The sequence below is a fragment of the Nuphar pumila genome, chromosome 6 (genome assembly GCF_984573655.1).
Source record: "Nuphar pumila chromosome 6, dmNupPumi1.hap1.1, whole genome shotgun sequence".
NCBI lineage: Eukaryota > Viridiplantae > Streptophyta > Magnoliopsida > Nymphaeales > Nymphaeaceae > Nuphar > Nuphar pumila.
The window spans coordinates 93,691,635-93,706,957 of NC_143254.1; the positions used below are offsets into that span (position 1 = coordinate 93,691,635).

Below are 15,323 nucleotides of genomic sequence, written 5' to 3' on the forward strand. Positions count from 1 at the left end.
CATATCTTATATTGGAACAACTTGTTTGGATTTATAAACTAAAAATAACAAGTCATGTCTTGACAATGTTTTGCTCACTCCAAAAATAATATTAAATTTAATTTATGTTAGCCAATTGACTTTGGAACAGCCACTGGCTGTCGAATTTTACTCTGATGGGTTTGTCTTAAAGCACAGGACAGTGGGAGCATAGAAGTGGAGTTCTCTATATTCTTAAGCCAAGAAAGAATGAAACTCACTTTGCTACTCGTTATTGAGTAGTGCATGACAACATTTGGCATCAAAGGCTCGAGCACCTACAAATGGAGGTCATGAATTTCTTGAAGAAGAATAAAATGATAATTAATAGTTTTTTTGCATAAGTTGAATAAAACTTACACCAGTTGTGCAATGGCCAAGTCGTGTCGATTGCCATTTTATGATTCTGGTTTTTTATATAATAAGCCTTTTGATAAGGTTCATTTAGATTTATGGGAAACGTCTCCTATAATTTCTAATCAAGGGTTTTACTATTGTGCATTTTTTTTGTGGATGATCACTCTCATTATACTTAGTTCTACCTTTGAAGCAAAAATCAGAGTTGGTGGAATGTTTTGAGATTTTTCAAAATTTTATTAAAACGCAAATTGGAAAGAAAATAAAGGTTATTCAATCAGATGGTGGCAGAGAATATGTTAACAACCGACTAAAATTATTTCTAAAACAGAATGAAATCAAGCATAATATTTCATGCACTAAGACCACTGAGCAAAATGGGCTAGCCGAGAGAAGACATAGGACCATAGTAGAGTTGGGAATATTAATGATTTTTTACTCTAAGGTCCCTGTAATATATTGGGTAGAAGCTTTGGTACAACGGTTTGGTTAATAAACAAAATTCTCAGCAGTTAGTGACAAAAAATTGAAAGCCTTAAGTTGATCCACCTCTTTCAACTTGAAAGCCTTAAGCTGACCCACCTAGCGAGGTGTGTGGAGCCCTTCTGTATGGTTGGGTTAGAGATCCTTGGTTATCAAATCTGAGGATTTCAAATCCCAAGAGCCGATGCATTCAAACACAACCTTTAAGTTCTTGTTTTATTAGTAATAAAATACAATTTATTTATTTAATTTTGGGACTATGTCTATCTATGTCACAGGGACACGCCGTTTATATGGTGTGTCGAGTGAGGACATGACTTTAACATGTATGTACATTATTTTAATTAATTTGTTAAACACTAATATTTCAATAAAAACAAATGAGTATATATTTACATACCAAAAAATAACTTTTTTCAGATTAAAACATTTAAAACATGTATCACTGTATCCTATATTTCAAAAAAAAATCTAAATGGTGTATCGAGCTCAAATCACATGTCAAGTCGTGTCCACCGCATCTTTTGTGCCTGGCAATGTTCTCACAGAATTTGGACAGACAAGTGCAGTGATCAAGGATTAATGATAGGCTGAATAGTCTTTGAGATATTACCGAATTTATGTGGGAGAGAAAATATTGAAATGAGAGAGAGAAGGGAGCAAAGAAAAGGCATAAAAAAATTGAACCAGAGGTTGAAAATGGATTGGACCTGCATTGCTCGGATCAGGATAAGGTAAGTTTTGGATTTAGCAAGGCTCTTTATGATTTATATCTTCAAATCCAGAGTTCAATAAAAAGCAATTAAGCTGACCGATCTCACAAAGATACGAATATCTGGGCATGAAATGTTCTGGATTTAGCAAGGCTCTACATGAATACATCCTTAGATCAAGCGTTCAATGCACAACAAGCCGAGCAGTGACCCTCTTGGAGAAATTTGATTTTTTTTAAAATATGTATGTATGTAACTAGGGATGCAAGTGGCTCAACTTCAGTATCTCACCAATTGAAATTGTCCTGAATTGTTTCTTATTTTTGTGATAATTATGAGATTCGTTGGTTATTATATTGTTTAGGGATCAAATACATATTTTAGAATTTGATTGGTCTGCAGCCCTTACAACCATGCTACAAAAATATTTGCAACTGCTAAAAAGTACGTGTAGTCAACATAAAGTATTGGCCCCAACTAGTAGCAATAATTGCATAGAATCTTTTTTTTTTATAGAGAAAGTTGGGGTAAGGCAGACCCCTACCAGTTATACAACCATATACCAATGGGATTCAAACTTGCAACGTCCCAACACAAGGTGAAGTGCACTAACTGCTCATGCCAGACAAGCATAGCCCCCATTGGTAATAATTGATGTTTCATTATGATTACAAGAAGCCCACAATGATTCGCGCCCCTAAGCAGGAGTGTGTCAGGTCAGAGCAAACACTGACAAACCTTTCATCTGTGTGATGAATGGCACCCCAAATACCATGCATGGATTCTATGCCTTCTAGATGGGTCCTACATGTTTTTTTCAGAGCCACTAATGCCCTGGATGCACGACATCTAAGGTTTTTAAAATGAACAGCTCAAAAAGTAGTTTCTCCATGGTATTTGGGATCTGTTGCCTTATAGCCAAAACAGAAGTGTGTCAGTTGGACCAAGTCATTACGAGATTACAGCCTCAGACTGAGTATGGAAGACAAAAGTATAGTTATTTTGTAGACTGCAGAGCCAGATAGGATAGGATATATGGTGTAAGTTAACTATCTACTTAATTTTACTACAAAAAGGAATCTTCACCAAACCATTCTTCATGAAGATGCATTTGGAAAGGGCAACAATTAAATTACAAATAATGAAAGGAGAAGAAAGCACAGAACATGAAACCAGCAGAAAGAAAAATCAGGCATTACCATTTTGTACCTCACCTCTGAAATGACTAAAATGTTACATGAATTATTCAAGCCCTGATGGAAATTGCCCGCACTTCTAAAGCCCAAAAGGAAAAGAAACTCAAAATTGTATTCAGGCCTTGAGAAAAAATAAGTTTGAGGAATTGGTAGCAACTCTATTTATGAGAATTATGATGCAGATATATATTTTCATATTATTGACCACGATGTCATGGTGAATGTCGTTGAATTTAAAAAATACAAATATCAAGAGACGTAGACACTACTAATTAAAAAAAACATGAATTACTTCACATTCTTTTTGCTTCGATAAATCTCAACACCTAAGTAGTCGATGGGGCCTTGTACAGCCACATGAGGTTTTCCAACTTTCACACCAACGACATAAATTTGTGTGAGGGATGCAAAAAATGTTGGGGCCTGCGCAAGAGAAGGGTGATGGCATACTTTGAGCGACCATGTCAATTTATAAATAGCTGGTAAGTGAACCTGAATCAGGTGGCTGTGAGATATTCGACTCCTCAGCCGATCGCAACCCTCCAATGAGCGTAGGCACCTTCAGCGAGGGTGAGCAGGATCAAATCCCAGCAATGAAAATCACATATGATTTCCCTTTATTTTTTTGCATGGGGGTCTCTCATCAACACCCCCTTTTATAGCTTTAATCCTTATTAGATAACAGTTACTTAATTTTTCCCTTCCAAAATCATGGGGCTTATTCGATAGTGACACCTTTATGAGAGTCCTTAATGTGGATAACGTCTATATTACATGGGTGACTCCAACATTCTCCCACTTGTCTCAGCGATAAACCCTCGACTGAATACCTTATGAGAATTGCTTGATGAATAGATTGACCTTTAAAATCTATTCTACAGATCCTTAGTTAAATCTCTAATCCTTATAAGATTAACAATAAACAACCATAATGAGAATCATAAAATACTATATGTGATCACTTTATTTATATTTATATGTCAAAAAGAGTTTAACAAGCTCATCCTCAATATATGTTCGGAATACAATCTTGGTGTTAGCCCTTTAGTAAGAGAATCAACAATCATCTCTTTGGTACCAATATTAATAACATGCACTAGATGATTCTTTGTTCTTTCTTTAACAACAAAGTACTTTAATTTCATATGCTTACATGACGTAGTACTTTTATTGTTATTCAAAAAGGACACCATAGCTTTATTATCACAGTAGACCTTCAGTGGCTTCTTAATGGAATCAACCACCTTTAACTGTGATATAAAGTTCTTCAACCATATAGCCTACAAAGTAGTCTTGTATAATGCTATAAACTCTGCTTTCATGGTATGAGCAGCAGTGGTCATCTGCTTCCCACTCTTCCAAGAGATCGCTCTCCCAGCGAGTAAGAAGACATACCTAGTAGTAGACTTTCTACTATCAAGGTATCCTCCTAAGTCCGCATCTGAGTAGCTAATGACCTCGAGATGATTAACCTTATGATACATCAACATATAGTCTTTTGTCCCTTGCAAATACCGCAAGACTTTCTTAACAGCCTTCCAATGAGATATGCATGGGTTAGACTAAAATCTATCAAGCACCCCTACTGTGAAAGAGATATCTGGACGTGAACAAGTTTGCGCATATTGCAAGCTGCCAACAACTGATGCATATAGATAAACACTCATTTGTGCTTTGTCAATAGCATTTTATGAACAATCTTTTAGGCTCAATTTGTCACTTTTTGATATGGTGTTATACTAGGAGAACAATTCTTCATCCCATATCGCTTTAATACCTTATTTATGTAGGATCTTTGAGAGAGGCCTAGAAAGCTTTTTGCTCTGTCTCGGTGGATCTCAATGCTAAGTACATAAGCAGTCTCACACATATCTTTTATATCAAAATGTGACGCAAGAAACTGTTTTTTCTCTGCAAGTAACTTTATATTGTTGGCTGCAAGCAAAATATCATCTACATACAACATCAATATAATGAACTTACTCTCACTTTCCTTAAGGTATATACATTGATCAATAATGTTTTTGTAAATTCAAAAGTCACGATGACTTGAGAAAATTTAATATACCACTATTGGGAGGCCTGTTTAAGTTCATATATTGATTTATTAAGCTCGCAAACCAAGCGATCATCTTTAGAGAAACCAAGAGGTTGTTCTATGAATACTTCTTCATTCAGATCCCCATTAAGGGATATTGTTTTCACATCCATCTGATGTAATTCTAAGTCATAATAAGCTACGAGGGCCAAAATTATCCTTATTGACTCCTTAGTTGAGATAGGAGAGAATGTCTCATTCTACTCAATGCCCTTCATCTGGGTGAACCCTTTAGCAACCAATTTTGCCTTATGTCTCTCTATGTCACCTTTAGAGTCTCTTTTGGTCTTGAAGACCCATTTACACCCTATGAGTTTTACTCCTTTAGGTAACTCGACAAGATCCCACACTTGATTCTTAGTCATAGAGTCCAACTCTTTTTTCATGGCTTTTATCCAGTGCAAAGATTGTTTGCTTTCAATAGCTTCCATAAAAGTCAACGGGTCATCATCTATATTTATGAAGTCATTAGGCTCCTGAAGGTACACCACATAGTCAGGATGCATGGCAGATTTCTTAATTCTTGTGGATCTCCAAACAGGTCGTTCTATAGGTTCAGATTAAACTTGTTCATCCTGTTTGTACTCTTCTGCATTATCCACAATAGGTTCATTTTGGATTTGTGCATCAACAACCGAGTGATTAACCACATCATCATTAGGGATAACAATATGGTATCTTTCGGTGTTTTCATTAACAGGTGGTGAGACTGAATTCTATAATTTTTCAAAACCAAGGTTTTGAAGTGCACTTAATCCTATTGAACCATCTTCAAGGAATTTTGCCTTATCTGTTTCAATAATCTGTGGTGAATGAGATGGGTAGTAAAACCTATATCATTTTAATCTTTCTGGATAACCAATGAAATATCCACTTGTTGTTCTTGGATCAAAGGCTTTAATGTGGGGGTTATACAACTTAGACTCTGCAAGACATCCCCATATATGCATATAAGACTAATGATTTTCTATATGTCCACAACTCATAGGGAGTTTTAGGCACATATTTTGTAGAAACCTTATTCAAAATATGCACAGCAGTCCTTAAGACTTCACCCCACAACTTTATGGGAAGTGTTGAATAATTCAACATGGCCCTGACCATTTCTTTAAGCGTGCAATTTCTCTTTTCAGATACACCAATCTGGTAGGCACTACCAGACATGGCATACTGAGGCACAATGCCTTTCTTTTTGAGAAATTACGTTAATGGTCCTTCCCTTTGCCTCATCTTAGTAAACCTACCATAATATTTGTCACATCTATCAGACCTAACTATTTTAATAACTTTATCAATTTGTTTCTCTACTTCTTTCTTAAATTCTTTAAACATTTAAAAAATATCAGATTTTTTATAAATAAAGTAGAGATACATATATCAAGAATAGTCATTAATGAAGGTGACAAAATATTTTTCGCCTGTTATAACAGGGAGTAAATGGTCCACATATATTCGTATGAACTATTTTCAATATCTCACTACTACATTTGGCACCCTCTTTATATGTGTTTGTTTGCTTAGCCTTTATGCAATCAACACACAGGTCATTATTGACAAAATCTAGAGATTTCAAGATTCTTTCATTTATGAGTCTCTTTATTCTCTTTTCAGAGATATGACCCAACCTTCGATGTCAAAGCATATAGGATTTATCATTAATCATGCTATGTTTGTTTCCAACCAATATATATTCAGAAGTCAAAGACTCTTGAGTTTGGATCTTTACATTTAAATTGTACAAACCATCATAAACTAATGCAGAACTAATTTCAATAGAATTTCTGTATATGAATAACTTGGAGTTTTCAAATTTAAAACAATATCCAAATTTATCCAATCTTGAAATTGAAATTAAGTTTCTACTATATGATGAAACATAAAAGACATCATGAAGATCCAAATCTATGCATGTATTTAAAGTTATCCTATTGGTCCCAACACCCTTCACATACGAACGCGTCTTGTTCCTTGAATAGATGCTCTTCTCATGTTTTGTTGGTTCCCTTCTGTTCAGGAATGATTGTAGACAGTTGAAAATATGAACAATAGCACCAAAGTCAATCCACCAGCTATTTTTTAGAATTTTATAATAAATTACATTCATGAGAAATAAATGATAAATTACCTTTTTTTTTAACAATTTCTTGTACTTTATGCAATATGTCTTCCTGCGTCCCTTCTTCTTGCAAAAGAAACACTTATAGAAGCAGAATCGGGTTGCTTACTCTGAGATGGCTTATCTCATGCTGACTTCTTCCTAGCAGTTTTCTTACATGCATTCTTCTTTGGTCCTACCTTGGATCCATGAGAAGCCATATGTGCACTTTGCACATTCTCTCCTTTTAATTTCTCTTATTCCTCAACACACTTGGACATAAGTTCATTGAATATTCATTCATCATTATGTGTGTTGTAAGAGATTTTGATAGGTCCATACTCCAAAGGTAAGGATGTCAGAATCAAATGCATTAGAAACGAGTCAGAAATGGTCAGCTTCATGTCATTCAGTTGAGACGCTATGTTTTTCATTTCCAAAATGTGATGACGAATATTATCCCCTCCAGAATATTTCATAGTTATGAGTTTCGACATTAGGGTATTGGCCCTGACCTTATTTGAACTAATAAATTATGCTTCAATTACACTCAGGAATTCCTTCGTTGTCCTGCATTACGGGATAGCACTATGAATATTCTTAGTCGCCTTAGATTGCAAAAGCAATAGGCTAAGTCTATTCGAGCGCTTTCACTTTTCAAAAGCACTCTTTTGTTTAGCAGTGCTTTGATCTGTCAGGACAGTAGGCTCATCAATTCTTATGGTCAAATCCAAATCCATATACCCTAATGTAAAAAGGACAGTTTCTTTCAATCACTAAAATTAGATTCATCAAGAAAAGAAATAGAACTTGAGCCATCTAGAATCACAAAACTAGAAATTGCATGACAAAAGACATGTATCAAAAGAAAGCATATACAAGACAAACCTGATGGAAAAAGCAATAAATAAAAAGGCCCTTGATATACTTATTTCCGGGTGAGTGAGGGGGGGTCGTTGAAATCCTACTTTGGTAAGAGATCTGACACACGTAATCACTATGCCTACCAACCATAATTGGTAAAACTAAGGCTCATGTAAAGCTAGACTAGCAACACATGGTACCTTTCGATACTCATGCATGATGTATCTCAACACACTTGCCTTATTCTACCCTACTTAGATTCTGAACACAATGAAACTCCCTTTGGGTTGCTTCATCGTTTCATGAATTTAAGTACAACATTAATATTGGATAAAATTGTATGATAGAACACCATTGACAACATGCATGTATTTAGTTACTTTGGTAACATGAATTCACTAAGTTATCTAACTATCCTTATTTCGTCATATATAATTCATGCATAATCTCAAATAAAATGCATGATAAATGATAAAACAAGCTCAAATAGATAAAACTCGGGGTCCATAAGTAGGTACTGATCTGAAAATAGCCTGAACTAATCTAAAAATAGACTCGAACCGGTCATCCAAGGGTCTGAACTGGTTTTAAACCTTATAAACTGGTGTCAAGTATGAACAAAAGTTCATAAAACCCTATAACACTATGTTAAAATCTCTATATCTTCATATATTTATGAAAACAAGGTCTTAATATCTCAAAAACGGTGAGAAACTAGAAAGAATCGATCAAAAACGGCTCTGAACAGGTCTCAAAAAGGGTTGTATCGGTCTCTGATCTGGTTCATGCCAAATAGTGTCTGGACCTTTACTGAACCCGGTACTAACTGAATTTGGGTCTGACCCGATACTTACTGGATCCGGGTCTGACCTGGTATAAATCGGATTCGGGTCTGACCCGATATAAACCAGATTCGGGTCTAACCCGATACAAACTAGATCTGGGTCAGACCTAGTATAAACTAGATCCAGGTTGGACCCGGTAAAAATTGAATCCAGGTATAAATCGGATCTGGGTATGACCCATAATAAAATGGATCCGGGTCAAAATTGGTCTTTCTGAATTAGACCCAGACTCAGAACCATTATGGGTCTAGGTCTAATCCAATGGGTCAGGACAGACCCGGTATACTGGAAGACTTGTTCCACCCAAAATAGGTTAGGATCGGGCCTGTTATCGGGTCATAAAATTGGACCCGATCTGGCAATCCAACATAAAACATAACACCCGATTTATGTTTTCATATACTGAGAAACTGAAACAGTTTCTCTTTCTCCGGTTTCACCAGCGACCCACGTCGCCGGAGCGGCAGCCCACGCTGCCTATCGGTGACCCACACTGAAGCCCTGTCGGCGACTCTCCTCCCACCTCGCCTGATGGTAGAGGGGAAGCTGAAAAAGCGCTCACCGCCCTAGATGCCACGTGACACCGGACGGACCACAACACCGGTGAAACGGTCGATGAAGGTCGCCTCTTCCCAGCGATGCACCCACAGCATCCTATAGTCGTTGGCAAGAAGGCCCCACTGCCCGACGACAGATGGAATGGAGAATGGGAAAAAAAAGAGGGGTTTTAAAACCCTTGTTCGGAGACCAACAAAAGACGTCGACGATGAACTGCGACAACCCCGGCAACGACTAATCACCCTGCAGCCCGATGGCCACAGGTAAACATGATCTTTATGCAATTTTTTTTACTCTGTTGCCCCATGGCGACAGTCGTCGTCCACCGGCGACACCATGTCGCCCCACGGTGATCTGCTGTCGATTGTCAGCATCCTGTGCAGGTAAAACCCTTACCTTTGTTTTTTTTTTGCGGCGTTTCGGGAAACAGTCGGCACAACGCCTGACTTTCCCAAAACCGACAGAGGATGCTCATCTGAATCCTGAATATGGTGTTTGTGTCTTCTTTAAGAAACTGACCCATTTGAGGTCTATAAGAGGGGCATCACCGTTAAGACGGTGGTTCTGTCAAAAAAATGTAATCAAGAAAAATACAAGCATAAACGCACAGGCGCAGCGGAACCGTGGGCCCATAACCCATTGTTGGGGCCTGTGCAAGAAAAGGGCGATGGCATACCTAGAACGACCATGTCGATCTGCAAACAACCGATAAGTGAACCTGAATTCGGTGGTTCTGAGATATTCGACTCCTCAGCCGATCGCAACCCTCCAATGAGCGCAGGCACCTTCAACAATGGTGAGCAAGATTCAATAGCAGCAATAGAAATCATGTATGATTTTCTTTTATTTTTCTGCATGCGTGTCTCTCATCTACACCCTCTTTTATAACATTAATCCTTATTAGGTAACAGGTAAGTGACACCTTTTACGGGAATCCTTAATGTGGCTAACACATTACGTGGGTGACTCCAACAAAAATACCTTTCACAATCTGGCTAGCAACAGACTCCAAAAGATTAAATGATGGTCCTTCAACTACCTCTCTGATCAAGCTGCCAAACACAAAGACAAAACCAAAAAGATCAAGAATCAGGGTGCCAACAATAACAATAGACAAAACCATAAGGATCAGGAATCAAGCTGCCAACAACAACAATAGACAAAATCAAGAGGATCAGGAGTCAACCTGAGGAACCGAGACAAAGTAACTTGAAAACCCAATGGCCCAAACAAAGTTCAAGAGAGTCAACAAAATCTGTCTTGTGCTTCAAAATACGATTGACTCTAAAAAAATCCAACATCAATTATGCCACTACTTTCAATCTATGTAATGTCCCATTTAAAAAGAATTTCAATACAAACCACTGACATAGCATTCCTACAATCGCTAGCCTGTAATACCTTGTTGGGAACTGCAATAGAGAAATGGGGAGGAGATCAGCCTAACATTCACCCTGCATAACAAGTAGAGCAGGCATGCAACATGTAGGATCAGGTTTGTATCTCATACAATAGGTCATAGTTAATAGCAGAAATGAGACAACCCGATGTACGTTTAATGTGCTTCTTTCAGAGGTTACTGATTGTGAGAAGTGAAAAGAGTGATCTCCAGAAAAATTTACACACAATCAATACCAATTCAATATTTTCGGCTTTTTTCCATGTGTTTAAGGAAAGGTCCACAGTAGTTCTCATAGCAAGAAAAAAGAAATGGTAAGAAGATAATGCGTTAAGGAAACCTAGAAACCCATATGTGGGCACACAAAATAGGGTGCGTGGAGCACATACTTCTGTGACTCGGAATTTTTCTGAAAGAAGAAAGATCATCACCATATTTGGTATGAATGGGGTCAACTCATACCCTGCAGCATGCTAGGTGGAGTTGTAAAGTCCCCCGTCAGTTCCCAAAGCCTATAGGCACATGGTCACATGGTTTCTGGAAAACTATGAAGGCCAGGAAGAGACCTTTGTTAACAACAGTTAAACCAGAACAAATTCAAAGACTATGTAAAGCATTTAAATAATTAGCATTACTTGTAAATTTCTGCATAGCTCACAGTCATTCAAGTTATCGCTGTCACCAGCTTTTTAAGTTCCAAATATGCATCTACATCTATGTCACAGGGATTCGGCCAACATCGATGCGGGTGCGCGTGCAGGTGCGGCACCGAGTGTGGTCAACCTGACCTTGGGTGCGGTCAGCGCACCCAAGGTCATATATGTCCAACTTTTGGACTTAAAAAAAAAAAAAAACTCGCCCGATGAAATGGGCTGAGGAGAGGAGGATTAAGGCAAAAAAATATTGCCCTAATCCTCCCAACCTATTCTCCCGACGCTGACGCCGACCTTGAGCTACCATCGACCACAGAAGACCGGTACATTTTGTCTCTCTCATTCTCTCCTTCAATCTCTCTCTCTCTCTCCCTCGTCTCTCAATCTCTATCTCCCCTCGTCTCTAAATGTTCAATAAGAAGTTGCCATCTTGATTAACAAATAGCTGGTTTCTGCAACAAGTTTCTTCTTGGTATCAAAATAGTCACAAGAAAACAAACAGTTCAAATGCTACCACCCTTTTACCTAATATATATTCACACATTCTTTTATTTGTGTTAATTGTTTTTCATATTTAAATAGAAAACCAAATTTTATCAGTAATATTATATATTTATTTGCTTGTTTGTTTGTTTGAGAGAGATTTACATTTCCTTCGTCAATGTATATCATTCTCTTCTCATTTTTCCTCATTTGTTTAATGAATGAGAATAAGAAACAAGTCTTTTTATCGGAGTGAATCTGCATTGGAGATTCTACATATGTATTCTCAATACATCTTCTGTATCGTATATCATTAAGAATCGGCATTGGGGACCGTTAATTTTAATTGGATTTCTTTAGAAACCCATAAAACTAAAGATACCTAATTTAATGCATTTTCCCACTAAATAGACTATGAAAAATATAAAATTATAATATATATATATATATATATATATATATAATTTTTTATATTTTTACCCTCATGCACAAGTTTTTTTTAAAGTGTTGCATCCCCGCACCCTCACCTGCACCCTCACCCATGTGACATAGATCTACATCAACCAAGAATTTCTGACCCAATCGCTTCTCCTCCTCAAGCACACCATGAAAACCATGGAATATCAACCCCTGAGAATAAGCTTGTCACCGTAAAGATGTCAAATCACTTTCTTAAAGTGATTTAAGAGATCATCTGATCTGCTCTCCACCACCCCCATCGTCACCTCCTCTTTCATCTATGTCCCACTACTGCCCCCAACTAGCCGTTCTCTTTCTTGTCATTGTTGATGGATTATTCTATTCCCACAACTACGCATTATTCTCCATTTTTCTTCTTTCGTTACCTTCACTGGTTGACCATTGCCACCATCACCATCAGTTTTTTCTAATTTCAACCTCACCTACTTTTTTTCATTTCTTCTTTTCATATAAACATAATAGCAGCGAAGGGACATCAAAAGTGGAGTAAGAGAAAGACTTGGTGACAGCCATGGCTCTCTGCACCAAGGACACTGGGTCACCAAGAGAGAGAGATTTTGAATATCACAAGGGTAAACATGTCAATTTGGCGTCTTAACCATGGTTGGGTTAACATATAGCCAAGGTAATCTACTAAACAGTCTCATTTTTATTACTAGAGAAAAGGTTAGTCGCGTTTTTAACAATGTGAAATCTTTAGGTGCGTTCTTGATTATTTCCCATTATTGACGTGCTAATTTGAAACTTTTCATTTTTTGAATAATTTACAAAAAAATGCCAAACTTATCAGCTATTTACAAACAGATGCCTAATGTTTCAATTATTGCATTTATCCGCCTGCTTTTAAAACTTAAATTTAAAATATGCGCTTGGTCCAGTTGTCCTTGACTTAGTAAAAAGAAAGGCCAAAGTGACTTCATTTTCAAAACCACCTGATAGTGGGAAGGTTGCCCCACCACGATGCTTGTGGACTCTCTCTCCCTCTTTCTGAAAAATGAACACAAATGGTGGTGCTCTCTCTCTCTCTAAAAAATGAGAGCAAATGATGGTGGTGATGGGGCAATCAGGCAGCTCTTTCTCTCTCACACACAAATTTGGGCAATGATGGTTGTGAAGAGGCAATGGGGCAGCCCTCTCTCTCTAAAATGCTGGTGGTGGTGACAGGATCATCTGCTCTCTCTCTCTCTCTCTCTCTCTCTCTCTCTCTCTCTCTCTCTCTCTCTCTCTCTCTGAAGAATCATGGAATTTGTCATTTCGTTTACTCAGTAAAGGTCAATTGACTGAAAGCGTATCTTTGAAATACAATATTTAAAAGCAAGCGGTTAAATGTAATAATTGAAACGTTAGCTCCTGTTTGTAAATAACTGATAAGTTATAGCCTTTTTATAAAATTCTCTCTCTCTCAGCGCTCGGTTGGAATTCAGAGAGCGTTGTTACCTGTGATCCCATCTTCATTCGAAAACGGGCGTTTTTCTTCGAGTTATGTCACAGTTGAGGTCGTTTGCAAGCAAAAGTTCGAGCTCGGAATGCAAAAGAAGAGAAGATCGAACAATAAGATGTTGTTGCAACATGTCAGCTTTAAACGCGCTGAAACGCCATTCTTTCTCAATGGTACCATCTCTCTCCCTGAAGGAAGCCAAACAACTGCATGCCCACATGCTAAAACTCGCAATGGATCAACACCCACATGCAGTAAGCGAGCTAGTGGCGTTCTTTGCTCTTGCCCCATCGGGAGGCTTCTTCGACTATGCTTGCCGACTCTTCAACAGAATCCCGTACCCTAATCTCTTCATTTATAACACAATGATCAGAGGAGCTGTAAGGTGTGGTCGTCGTCCCCATGAAGCCATTCAGATGTACAGAACCATGAGAGATGAAGGCGTACTGCCGAACAACTTCACTTTTCCCTTCATTCTCGGTGCCTGCGAGCGGCTGTCGGCGATCAAAAAAGGCGAAGAGATTCATGGAGTGATTCTGAGATGTGGGTTTTGATCAGTTTTGCCTGTGATGACCACTCTGTTAAATATGTACAGTAGCTGTGCAGAGATTCGCTGTGCAGAAATTCACGATGCCGTCAAGGTGTTCGACGAAATGCCTCGGAGAGATGTTGTGTCTTGGAACAGTATGATTGCAGGGTACCTTAAGCATGGAGACTTGGTTTCAGCTCAGAGTTGTTTTGACCGCATGGACGAGAGAAGCTTGGTCTCTTGGAACTCCATGATTTCTGGGTACGCTAATTCGGGGGAAATCGAGAAGGCACGGTGGTTGTTCGAAGGGATGCCTACGAGAGATGCGGTATCCTGGAATTCGATGATTGGTGTGTTTTGTAGGCTGGGGGATATGGTGGAGGCTTGACGATTGTTCGATAAGATGCCTGAAAGAGATGTGGTTTCATGGAGTAGTTTGATCAATGGATATACACAGGTTGGCAGGTTCAGTGGGGCTTTGATGCTCTTCCGCAAGATGCAGCTTGCTAATATTGTGCCCAAGTGAAGTAACAATGGTTAATGTCCTATCAGCTTGTGCTAATCTTGGTGCTCTTGATCTTGGAAGATGGGTTCATGATTACATAGAGAAGCATGGAATTATCATGAGTAACAATTTGGGTACCGCATTGATAGATATGTATGCAAAGTGCGGGAACATGGATATGAGGCTGCCTGTTTTCCATTCGATGAAGAACAAGGATGTGGTAGCATGGACAGCAATGATAGTTGGCTTTGCATTGAACGGGCGAAGAACAAGACGCCTTGGAGTTCTTCCAATGTATGCTGAATGAGGAACTCAGACCTGATGCAGTCACTTTTCTAGGAGTTCTAAATGCATGTTCTCATGCGGGACTTGTTGCAGAGGGACATCAATACTTCAACTCAATGAGAACTGAATATGGAATCACCCCTAAAATTGAGCATTACAGTTGCATGGCTGATCTTCTTAGACGTGCTGGCCTTCTTGGCGAATCTGAGCAGTTTGTATTGACCATGCCTTACGAACCCGACGCTGTGATGTTAGGTTCTCTTTTTTTTGCATGTTGGATTCATAATAATGTGGAGTTGGGGATGCGTGTGCTGGACCGTTTAC

General features: G+C 38.3%; 1 pseudogene; it reads right to left on the bottom strand.

The window, feature by feature from the left end:
• Positions 1 to 3,055: 3,055 nt before the first annotated feature.
• LOC149835211 (dihydroneopterin aldolase 2-like) lies at positions 3,056 to 14,207 on the bottom strand (annotated as a pseudogene).
• Between the last annotated feature and the right edge of the window lie 1,116 nt (positions 14,208 to 15,323).